The sequence below is a fragment of the Heterodontus francisci genome, unplaced genomic scaffold (genome assembly GCF_036365525.1).
Source record: "Heterodontus francisci isolate sHetFra1 unplaced genomic scaffold, sHetFra1.hap1 HAP1_SCAFFOLD_198, whole genome shotgun sequence".
In the NCBI taxonomy this organism is placed as follows: Eukaryota; Metazoa; Chordata; class Chondrichthyes; order Heterodontiformes; family Heterodontidae; genus Heterodontus; species Heterodontus francisci.
The window spans coordinates 1,452,097-1,461,864 of NW_027141550.1; positions in this window are offsets into that span (position 1 = coordinate 1,452,097).

Consider the following 9,768-nt stretch of genomic DNA (forward strand, 5'->3'; position numbering starts at 1 on the left):
ACACAGACACAGACTTACACCAAGCAACAAAGACATACACTTACACCAAGTAACACAGACATACACTGACAACAAGTAACAAAGACAGAAACTGACACCAAGTCACAAAGACACAAACTTACACCAAGTAACACAGACATGCACTGACACCCAGTAACAAAGACAGACACTGATACCAAGTAACAAAGACATACACTGATACCCAGTAACACAGACACATACTTACACCAAGTCACAAAGACATACACTGACACCCAGTAACTAAGACATGCAATGACAACCAGTAACAAAGACATGCACTGATACCCAGTAACACAGACACACACTTACACCAAGAAACAAAGACATACACTGATATCCAGTTACACAGACAGACACAGACACCAAGTAACAAAGACATACACTGATACCCAGGAACACAGACACACACTTACACCAAGTAACAAAGACATACAATGACATCAAGTAACAAAGACATACACTGATACCCAGTAACACAGACACACACTTACACCAAGCAACAAAGACATACAGTTACACCAAGTAACACAGACATTCACTGACACCAAGTAACAAAGACAGACACTGACACCAAGTAACAAAGACACAAACTTACACCAAGTAACACAGACATGCACTGACACCCAGTAACAAAGACACACACTGATACCAAGTAACTATGACATACGCTGATACCCAGTAACACAGACACATACTTACACCAAGTCACAAAGACATACACTGACACCCAGTAACTAAGACATGCACTGAAAACCATTAACAAAGACATGCACTGACACACAGTAACAAAGACACACACTGATACCAAGTAACAAAGACATACACTGATACCAAGTAACAGACACACACTTACACCAAGTAACAAAGACAGACACTGACACCAAGTAACAAAGACACAAACTTACACCAAGTAACACAGACATACACTGACACCAAGTATCAAAGACATACACTGACACCAAGTAACAAAGACATGCACTTACACCAAGTAACAAAGACAGACACTGATACCCAGTAACACAGACATACACTTACACCAGGTCACAAAGACACATACTGACTCCCAGTAACAAAGACAGACACTGATACCCAGTAACACAGACACACACTTACACCAAGTCACAAATACATACACTGATACCCAGTAACACAGACACACACTTACAGCAAGTAACAAAGACATACACTGACACCAAGTAACAAAGACATACACTGATACCCAGTCGCAAAGACATACACTGACACCAAGTAACAAAGACACAAACTTACATCAAGTAACATAGACAGACACTGACACCAAGTAACAAAGACATACACTTACACCAAATAACAAAGTCATACACTGATACCAACTAACAAAGACACACACTTTCACCAAGTAACAAAGACAGACACTGATACCCAGTAACACAGACACACACTTACACCAAGTCACAAAGACATACACTGTCACCCAGTAACAAAGACATACACTGACATCCAGTAACAAAGAGATGCACTGACAAACAGTAACAAAGACATGCACTGACACCCAGTAACAAAGTCACACACTGATACCAAGTAACAAAGACATACACTGATACCCAGTAACACAGACACACACTTACACCAAGTAACAAAGACATACACTGCACCAAGTCACAAAGACACACACTGACACCCAGTAACAAAGACATACACTGATACCAAGTCACAAAGACATACACTGATACCCAGTTACACAGACACACACTTGCACCAAGTAACACAGACACACACAGACACCAAGTAACAAAGACATACACTGATACCCAGTAACACAGACACACAGCTACACCAATTAACAAAGACATACTCTGACATCAAGTAACAAAGACATACACTGATACCCAGTAACACAGATGCACACTTACACCAAGGAACAAAGACATACACTTACACCAAGTAACACAGACATACACTGACACCAAGTAACAAAGACAGACACTGACACCAAGTAACAAAGACACAAACTTACACCAAGTAACACAGACATGCACTGACACCCAGTAACAAAGACACACACTGATACCAAGTCACAAAGACATGCACTGACACCCAGTAACTAAGACATACACTGATACCCAGTAACACAGACAAACACTTACACCAAGTAACAAAGACATACACTGACACCAATTAACAAAGACATACAATTGCACCAAGTAAAAAAGACATACACTGACACCAAGTAACAAAGACATACACTGATACCCAGGAACACAGACACACACTTACACCAAGAAACAAAGACATACAATGATATCCAGTAACACAGACAACCACTTGCACCAAGTAACACAGACACACACAGACACCAAGTAACAAAGACATACACAGATCCCCAGTAACACAGACAAACACTGACACCAAGTAACAAAGACATACACTGACATCAAGTAACAAAGACATACACTGATACCCAGTAACACAGACACACACTTACACCAAGTAACAAAGACAGAAACTGACACCAAGTCACAAAGACACAAACTTGCACCAAGTAACAAAGACATGCACTGACACCCAGTAACAAAGACACACACTGATACCAAGTAACAAAGACATACACTGACACCAAGTAACAAAGACATACAATTGCACCAAGTCAAAAAAGACGTACACTGACACCAAGTAACAAAGACATACACTGATACCCAGTAACACTGACACAGACTTACACCAAGAAACAAAAACATACACTGATATCCAGTTACACAGACACACACTTGCACCAGGTAACACAGACACACACAGACACCAAGTAACAAAGACATGCACTGATACCCAGTAACAGACACACACTTACACCAAGTAACAAAGACACACACTGACACAAAGTAACAAAGACATACACTTACACCAAGTAACAAAGACATACACTGACACCAAGTAACAAAGATATACACTGATACCCAGTAACAAAGACATACACTGACACCAAGTATCAAAGACATACACTTACACCAAGTAACACAGACAAACACAGACACCAAGTAACAAAGACATACACTGATACCCAGTAACACAGACACACAGCTACAACAATTAACAAAGACATACACTGACATCAAGTAACAAAGACATACACTGATACCCAGGAACACAGATACACACTTACACCAAGTAACAAAGACATACACTTACACCAAGTAACACAGACATACACTGACACCAAGTAACAAAGACAGACACTGACACCAAGTAACAAAGACACAAACTTACACCAAGTAACACAGACATGCACTGACACCCAGTAACAAAGACACACACTGATACCAAGTAACAAAGACATACACTGATACCCAGTAACACAGACACATACTTACACCAAGTCACAAAGACATACACTGACACCCAGTAACTAAGACATACACTGATACCCTGTAACTCAGACACACACTTACACCAAGTAAAAAAGACATACACTGACACCAATTAACAAAGACATACAATTGCACCAATAAAAAAGACATACACTGACACCAAGTAACAAAGACATACACTGATACCCAGTAACACAGACACACACTTACACCAAGAAACAAAGACATACACTGATATCCATTTACACAGACAACCACTCGCACCAAGTAACACAGACATACACAGACACCAAGTGACAAAGACATACACAGACACCCAGTAACACAGACAAACACTTACACCAAGTAACAAAGACATACACTGACATCAAGTAACAAAGACATACATTGATACCCAGTAACAAAGACACAGACTTACACAAAGCAACAAAGACATACACTTACACCAAGTAACACAGACATACACTGACACCAAGTAACAAAGACATAAAATGACACCAAGTCACAAAGACACAAACTTACACCAAGTAACACAGACATGCACTGACACCCAGTAACAAAGACACACACTGACACCAAGTAACAAAGACATACACTGATACCCTGTAACACAGACATATACTTACACCAAGTCACAAAGACATACACTGACACCCAGTAACTAAGACATGCACTGACAACCAGTAACAAAGACACACACTGATACCCAGTAACACAGACACACACTTACACCAGGAAACAAAGACATAAACTGATATCCAGTTACACAGACACACACTTGCACCAAGTAACACAGACACACAGAGACACCAAGTAACAAAGACATACACTGATACCCAGTAACACAGACACACACTTACACCAAGTAACAAAGACATACAATGACATCAAGTAACAAAGACATACACTGATACCCAGTAACACAGACACACACTTACACCAAGCAACAAAGACATACACTTACACCAAGTAACACAGACATACACTGACACCAAGTAACAAAGACACAAACTTACACCAAGTAACACAGACATGCACTGACACCCAGTAACAAAGACACACACTGATACCAAGTAACAAAGACATAAACTGATACCCAGTAACACAGACACATACTTACACCAAGTCACAAAGACATACACTGACACCCAGTAACTAAGACATGCACTGAAAACCAGTAACAAAGACATGCACTGACACACAGTAACAAAGACACACACTGATACCAAGTAACAAAGACATACACTGATACCCAGTAACACAGACACACACTTACACCAATTAACAAAGACAGGCACTGATACCAAGTAACACAGACACACACTTACACCAAGTCACAAAGACATACACTGATACCCAGTAACACAGACACACACTTACACCAAGTAACAAAGACATACACTGACACCATGTAACAAAGACATACACTGACACCAATTAACAAAGACATACACTGATACCCAGGAACACAGACACACACTGACACCAAGTAACAAAGACATACACTGACACCAAGTAACAAAGACACACACTTACACCAAGTATCAAAGACATACACTTACACCAAATAACAAAGACATATACTGACACCAAGTAACAAAGACATACACTGATACCCAGTAACACAGACACACACCTACAGCAAGTAACAAAGACATACACTGATACCCAATAACACAGACACACATTTACACCAACTAACACAGACATACACTTACACCAAGTAACAAAGACAGATCCTGATACCCAGTAACACAGACACACACCTACAGCAAGTAACAAAGACATACACTGATACCCAATAACGCAGACACAGATTTACACCAACTAACACAGACATACACTGACACCAAGTAACAAAGACAGGCACTGATACCCAGTAACACAGGCACACACTTACACCAAGTCACAAAGACATACACTGATACCCAGTAACACAGACACACACTTACACCAAGTAACAAAGACATACACTGACACCATGTAACAAAGACATACACTGACACCAATTAACAAAGACATACACTGATACCCAGTAACACAGACACACACTTACACCAAGTAACAAAGACATACACTGACACCAAGTAACAAAGACACACACTTACACCAAGTAACAAAGACATACACTTACACCAAGTAACACAGACATACACTGACACCAAGTAACTAAGACAGACACTGAAACCAAGTAACAAAGACACAAACTTACACCAAGTAACACAGACATACACTGACACCAAGTATCAAAGACATACACTGACACCAAGTAACAAAGACATGCACTGATACCCAGTAACAAAGACAGACACTGATACCCAGTAACGCAGACACACATTTACACCAGGTCACAAAGACACACACTGACACACAGTAACAAAGACTCACACTGATACCCAGTAACACAGACACACACTTACACCAAGTCACAAATACATACACTGATACCCAGTAACACAGACACACACTTACACCAAGTAACAAAGACATACACTGACACCAAGTAACAAAGACATACACTGATACCCAGTAGCAAAGACATACACTGACACCAAGTAACAAAGACACAAACTTACACCAAGTAACATAGACATACACTGATACCCAGTAACACAGACACGCACTTACACCAAGTCACAAAGACATACACTTACACCATGTAACAAAGACATACACTGACACCAATTAACAAAGACATACACTGATACCCAGTAACACAGACACGCACTTACACCAAGTCACAAAGACATACACTGACACCAAGTAACAAAGACACACACTTACACCAAGTAACAAAGACATACACTTACACCAAGTAACAAAGACATATACTGACACCAATTAACAAAGACATACACTGATACTCAGTAACACAGACACACACCTACAGCAAGTAACAAAGACATACACTGATACCCAATAACACAGACACACATTTACACCAACTAACACAGACATACACTTACACCAAGTAACAAAGACAGATACTGATACCCAGTAACAAAGACACACACTTACACCAAGTCACAAAGACATACACTGACACCCAGTAACAAAGACATGCACTGACAACCAGGTAACAAAGACACAAACTTACACCAAGTAACATAGACATACACTGACACCAAGTAACAAAGACATACACTTACACCAAGTAACAAAGTCATACACTGATTCCAAGTAACACAGACACACACTTTCACCAAGTAACAAAGACAGACACTGATACCCAGTAACACAGACACACACTTACACCAAGTCACAAAGACAAACACTGTCACCCAGTAGCAAAGACATACACTGACACCCAGTAACAAAGACATGCACTGACAAACAGTAACAAAGACATGCACTGACACCCAGTAACAAAGACACACACTGATACCAAGTAACAAAGACATACACTGATACCCAGTAACACAGACACACACTTACACCAAGTAACAAAGACATACACTGACACCATGTAACAAAGACATACAATTGCACCAAGTAAAAAAGACATACACTGACACCAAGTAACAAAGACAGGCACTGATACCCAGTAACACAGACACACACTTACACCAAGTCACAAAGACATACACTGATACCCAGTAACACAGACGCACACTTACACCAAGTAACAAAGACATACACTGACACCATGTAACAAAGACATACACTGACACCTATTAACAAAGACATACACTGATACCCAGTAACACAGACACACACTTACACCAAGTAACAAAGACATACACTGACACCAAGTAACAAAGACACACACTTACACCAAGTAACAAAGACATACACTTACACCAAGTAACAAAGACAAATACTGACACCAAGTAACAAAGACATAAACTGATACCCAGTAACACAGACACACACCTACAGCAAGTAACAAAGACATACACTGATACCCAATAACACAGACACACATTTACACCAACTAACACAGACATACACTTACACCAAGTAACAAAGACAGATCATGATACCCAGTAACACAGACACACACCTACAGCAAGTAACAAAGACATACACTGATACCCAATAACACAGACACAGATTTACACCAACTAACACAGACACACACAGACACCAAGTAACAAAGACATGCACTGATACCCAGTAACACAGACACACACTTACACCAAGTAACAAAGACACACACTGACACCAAGTAACAAAGACATACACTGACACAAAGTAACAAAGACATACACTTACACCAAGTAACAAAGACATACACTGACAATAAGTAACAAAGACATACACTGATACCCAGTAACAAAGACATACACTGACACCAAGTATCAAAGACATACACTTACACCAAGTAACACAGACATACACTGACACCAAGTAACAAAGACAGACACTGACACCAAGTAACAAAGACACAAACTTGCACCAAGTAACACAGACATACACTGACACCAAGTATCAAAGACATACACTGACACCAAGTAACAAAGACATGCACTTACACCAAGTAACAAAGACAGACACTGATACCCAGTAACACAGACACACAATTACACCAGGTCACAAAGACACATACTGACACCCAGTAACAAAGACAGACACTGATACCCAGTAACACAGAAACACACTTACACCAAGTAACAAAGACATACACTGACACCAAGTAACAAAGACATACACTGATACCCAGTCGCAAAGACATACACTGACACCAAGTAACAAAGACACAAACTTACACCAAGTAACATAGACATACACTGATACCAAGTAACACAGACACACACTTTCCCCAAGTAACAAAGACAGACACTGATACGCAGTGACACAGACGCACACTTACACCAAGTCACAAAGACATACACTGTCACCCAGTAACAAAGACGTACACTGACACCCAGTAACAAAGACATGCACTGACAAACAGTAACAAAGACATGCACTGACACCCAGTAACTAAGACACACGCTGACACCAAGTAACAAAGACATACACTGATACCCAGTAACACAGACACACACCTACAGCAAGTAACAAAGACATACACTGATACCCAGTAACAAAGACACACACTGATACCAAGTAACAAAGACATACACTGATACCCAGTAACACAGACACACACTTACACCAAGTAATAAAGACATACACTGACACCAATTAACAAAGACATACAATTGCACCAAGTAAAAAAGACATACACTGACACCAAGTAACAAAGACAGGCACTGATACCCAGTAACACAGACACACACTTACACAAAGTCACAAAGACATACTCTGATACCCAGTAACACAGACACACACTTCCACCAAGTAACAAAGACATACACTGACACAATGTAACAAAGACTTACACTGACACCAATTAACAAAGACATACACTGATACCCAGTAACACAGACACACACTTACACCAAATAACAAAGACATGCACTGACACCAAGTAACAAAGACACACACTTACACCAAGTAACAAAGACATACACTGACACCAAGTAACAAAGACATACACCTACACCAAGTAACAAAGACATATACTTACACCAAGTAACAAAGACATACACTGATACCCAGTAACACAGACACACACCTACAGCAAGTAACAAAGACATACACTGATACCCAATAACACAGACACACATTTACACCAACTAACACAGACATACACTTACACCAAGTAACAAAGACAGATACTGATACCCAGTAACACAGACACACACTTACACCAAGTCACAAAGACATACACTGATACCCAGTAACACAGACACACACTTACACCAAGTAACAAAGACACACACTTACACCAAGTAACACAGACATACACTGACACCAAGTAACAAAGACACAAACTTACACCAAGTAACACAGACATACACTGACACCAAGTATCAAAGACATACACTGACACCAAGTAACAAAGGCATACACTGATACCCAGTAACAAAGACATACACTGACACCAAGTATCAAAGACGTACACTTACACCAAGTAACACAGACATCCACTGACACCAAGTAACAAAGACAGACACTGACAGCAAGTAACAAAGACACAAACTTACACCAAGTAACACAGACATACACTGACACCAAGTAACAAAGACATGCATTTACACCAAGTAACAAAGACATACACTGATACCCAGTAACACAGACACACACTTACACCAAGTAACAAAGACATACACTGACACCATGTAACAAAGACATACAATTGCACCACGTAAAAAAGACATACACTGACACCAAGTAACAAAGACAGGCACTGATACCCAGTAACACAGACACACACTTACACCAAGTCACAAAGACATACACTGATACCCAGTAACACAGACGCACACTTACACCAAGTAACAAAGACATACACTGACACCATGTAACAAAGACATACACTTACACCAAGTAACAAAGACATACACTTACACCA